Here is a 4,982-nt window from a genome sequence, read left to right on the forward strand (position 1 = left end):
TACTCAACAGTTTCATCTTGAGGATGTGCCTTGGAAGAAAGAAGTACCTGTTGCTGTGGCTTCCTGAAACTTTCAGAATCTGTTCTAACTCACGTAAATTTCCCAATAATAGAATTACCTGGGTTTAACTATTGATTTGAAACAGTGCTGTGCAAACTCTTTCTTTGTCTAAAACATCATCTGCTGGGTCACATCTTTTCCTCTGGAATCAGCAGCTGGAAAATATTAGATGACTCACAAAGAACTGAAAGCTTTGAAAAGCAGTACACATCAAGTGACATATAAGGGCAAAGTCTTTTGATTCGCAACTTAAAACACCAAATTGGAGCCTTCAGAGCAGAAACAAAGTTAAGCTGTTCTGAAATGTTACAAATTGACAAATGAGATAAGACAATATCAGAAAGGGCAAGGTAGAAGCAAATGCACAAACAGCATGAGCATCATTTTGACTTTTTTATTTTTTTCTTAAAGCAGTGCTGATTTTGCAGTTAGACTGCTTCCTGCAATAATTTATACCGGCCTACACAGCACTTTGAGCTCTGGCCGTACCCTGACAGACAGATGGTAGCTCAGAGCTCTGAATGCACTTACAAAATTGTTCAGATGAATATGTGTAGGCAGCCAGGATTGTCAGTATGATAGTGGGTTACCTGAGGATTTTAGGTTACATTTACATAGTGATTAAACTGTAAATGTAAGATGTATTTTCTTCTTTATTCTGCATCATAGGTAAGCACTATTCACATATCCAAATACTGGATTCATTTTTCAGGAGGATGCAAGCTACAGGGCACCTGCCCCGTTTGACCACTTTCACCCACTTAGCCTGGGACTAGAGACACAAAATCAAACCATGGTGGCCATTGTGTGAATGTTGCCAGGTATGCCCTTGGGCAGAGACATTGGTCTTGGTCTTGAAGGTCAAGCAGGGATTAACAGGCACAGCTGAGGAGTCAAGGCTGAGGCATCAACGCATGCCCCTGGTTCTCACACAGCTGGCCTCATCTCCTGCTACATCTTTTACCAGTGGGGCTGCCAGCCTGCCTCTTCTGCAGCTCCTTACTCAAAAAATGTAGGGGGAAAAACCACCAATGTCTCTCCTCTAGAGTCAAGTTTGCTTTCTGTGCTTTTTCAATAAGGTATTTCAGAGCTCTGCACCTGAAAAAGAAAATATCTATGGCATATTGGAGTGTAACATTCATGTTTTTTCTCTGCAAACCTTGCATCTCTTGAGCTCTAGCTCAGACACGCACAACTTCTGAACTTTCTGTTTCCCCTTAATTGCTTGCTATATTCTCTCCATGTTTTCATGACTGTAGCAGTGAAGTCCATGTAAATTCCAGTATTTCTGTGTTTTACTTCACCAGAACTCAAATAAATCAGAAAACAGGGATGTGAGGGACCACAAGATGGGGTCTAGTGCCTTAGCACGTAGATCACAGCCCCCCTGGACTCAGACTGCAGCATGAGTAAAAGGTGAATGGGGAATGTAAGCCTCCTGTGGTTAGTTTTGGAAATCTATGGGGTCACACTGTACTAGGAAAGTTTTTAGGAAGCCATAAAAAGACAGGAATTCCTGATTCTAATCTATCATTACTTAATGATAGGATCATCTGGCTTTGAGTTATGGACAGTATGAAGTATAATAGATATTTGCCAACATGTTCTGGAGGATCTGAAAGATCTCAGATGAGCATCAACTGCTGCTTCCATGGCACTCTACTCAAGCAAGTTCTATCATTCCACCTTTGAAAGTCATTTCCAGATATCTAGAGATTACCTCAACATGTTTCATGACACTGAAGACTATTCTATCTTGTTCTGCCCCCATGAAGAGCAGTTTGGTAGCTTCACTTCAGACTAAACCAACCCATTTCTTTCAGTCACTCCCTACCAGCAGTTGTTTGTGCCGCACTTGCTGCATTCCCCTGGAGTCTGGCTGATGTACACCCATCTTCTCTGAGCTGGGGTGCCCAAGGAGGATGTCATATTCCAGCTGTTAGACTTGCCAGTGCTGAGTAGTGCTATTACCCCACTTGGCTTACTTGTTATACTCCAGGTTATTCAACTATCATGTTTGCTTTCTCTTTTTTTGCTTTTATGGGAATATGATGATGTTGAGACAGATCTGGGATTATTTTCATTCTATTTAAATTTGCTTTTTGGGCTTCAACTTCTTATCTGGAACGTTGAATTCCTTTTTTTTTTGTTGTTATATGTTAGTACATCTTTAAAACTGGAAACGTAATTGGAGTCTATTACATCTTTAATAGTAGAAATTTAATTTGAGTCCATTTAATTGAGCCTGGCATTAAAGTAATATTAATTTTAAAATAGTTAATGTTCTTTTGCATAGGTTTTGTATGCATGCAGACAGAATTTAGCTAACTTCCACTGAATAAACTTATGAGTATGAATCAGGTTTTTTTAACCCACCTCCTTGGGATGTTGTTGACAGTATAAACTCCAAGGTGTAAGGGTTAATGTTTTCTTCATTTGGTAATTAACAATGCAGGGATTTTAGCACTGAAATTTAATTGCTAACACATGCTGTTCTGCCTTACTTTTCATTTAAGTAATGCTTGGTGGTAGCAACAGCTCGTTCCTAATTAGTGATTTTATCTGCATAGTTTAAAATGCTTTGTGAAAAACATCTATCCTTTATTATTCCTATTTTGCAGAATTAATTCATCTTTGTTTTTTTCTTGTTGATTTGTTGAGTGAGAGGATTGATTTGCCACATACCTCGCAGTATATTTTTGAGGTTTACAGTTAGATCCAATGTTTCCTGAATCAATATATTTAACCATAATGATTTAAAAGTACTCTCACTAGCCTTTCTATTGCACAAATACTTATTTAATGAGGGGTTTAAAAAGAGGGCTCATGATGCTGTACTGCATCAACTGACTGTGAAATGCATTCACTGCTTTTTTCCCTAATTGTTTTAATCACCTTTCCAGCTACATGACTCCCTCCTGCCAACCTGAGAAACCCCAGCCTGCTCCAGTCCCCACCCTTGCCCTACCACCATCTCTCTAAACCAGCTTTTTCAGATCCAGCTCAAGGTCTCTTTGTGCCATAGAAAAATTAAATATTGCTGTCCCAAGGGTAAGAATTTCTTTAATCATTACTCTTCATGTACCAAAATTCAGTTGTGCCATGCTGTGTCAAGCATTCTGCTGGGAGAGATTCCCAGCCTGCTTCTCCAGCTCCCCAGCTCCAGCACTGAGGTAGGGGTGCAAAGCACCCTTCAACCCTGTGTATGCATGAAGGGGTATTATATGTTCACCAGACAAGAGCAAACATGTGATGCATGCAGCTACTGTCCCAGACAGTCAAACTGTACAGTTTCTTCAAAACATGTCTAATAATGATGATTCATGAAGTATTACAGGAAATACATGTATGAAATCCTAGAGGTATTCCTTAAAATGGCCATACCACTGTTTTGTTTGTTTGTTTTGTTGTTGTTTTTTTTTTTTAATCTTCAGGTATGTTTTTTAATATTATTTTTAATAATATTAATTAATATTAATTTTTAAGGTTTTTAGTATTATGAAGCCAATGCTATGTGTGCCACAGCCACTATTACTGGTGCAAAAGTGTATGTCACATTTGCCTGTTTAGGAAGCCTCCATTAATTATAATGCATATTAAATAATCTTTGGCAAATTCCAGTTTCTAAAATGTTATCATATTAAAAGTTGTTATAAGTAAGGAGTCCTCTATATTTATTATTAACAAAAAAACCTGTTATTTGTTGTATTCAAGAACGACTTTTTTGTAGTTTGATCCAAGGCCTTAATCCACAGATCCTTACATCTTTATTAAAATGGGGTATGTTGCTGTGAAGTTTAAAAACCAGTGCTGAAGGTCAAGCAATTATTATTTCAGCAGCTGCAAGTTCTGAAGCAGTGTATAACCCTTTAAAATATTTTAGCTATAAAAGCTTTTCATGTCTAGAAAATTCAAATACTAGAAACTAGTACTGGAATTTAAAAATGTTTTAATCACCTGTCATGTCTCTCTTAGAAATGGTTCACTTCCTTCCAGAGCTAGTGGACCACAGGTAAGAAAAATAAGATCAATTAATCATTGCTCTAATTCTTTTAATTGTTTCTCATCATTTACGTATGTGTATAGATGTGTGTGTGTGTATATTTTTATATACATAATGTCTGTATGTAAATACATACAGTACAGGTAGATAAGATAAAACTGCATTCTAACCAGAGAGTCAGCTCTAGCCAAAATACCATGCTCTCTTTGTGCTTCCTACAGTAAATCAGTGGCCATTTAGATCAGGTGCTATGTATGTATGGTGGGTTTTCTCTGATACAACCAAAGTCATCACACCAAACTCAATTCCTGAGTAAATTCACCAATGGGCAAGGCATGTAGAATTGTCTTCATTTGTTCTCATTGCTGAAAAAGTTCAATGGCAGACCTACATCTGGAACTAATTGGTAGATAACTGCTTGTGTTTTTTAAAAAATGCTGCTCTGTTTTCTATGTTAAAATGAAATCAATGTACGTTCCAAACTTAGAAATGCAGGTATTATTTTTTTCCTCAATAAAAGTATTTTTAAAAAGAGGACTGTGTCAACACTCTTTTAAACTATACTGCATGAATAGAGAAAACAGCATCTTACCTCTGTTTATCAGAAGTGGATATCACCTCAGTCTCCTCCTGGGATTACTAAAAATGGCATCAGCTGTCACATCTGGCCCAGCCACTCTGTGATCTTGAAAGCGAAGTTCATGACTACCATTGTCCAGCAGCTACCATTTCTCAGATCCAGGTCTGGCATTTAGGTTATCTTAATAGCTATTGTTTAGCAGACAACAAAAGGAATCACCTTTACTTCACCAGATAGTAAAAAAAAAAAAAACAACCTTCAGAATTCATGCAAAGAACAGGTGCAGAGGAGGAGCCCTCCCCTTACTGTGCTAAGGAAAGAGAGACGTAACAGCTACCC

This window comes from Pezoporus wallicus, unplaced genomic scaffold, assembly GCF_028554395.1.
Source record: "Pezoporus wallicus isolate ANWC-B61680 ecotype Strahan unplaced genomic scaffold, APGP_CSIRO_Pwel_v1 contig_2721, whole genome shotgun sequence".
NCBI lineage: Eukaryota > Metazoa > Chordata > Aves > Psittaciformes > Psittacidae > Pezoporus > Pezoporus wallicus.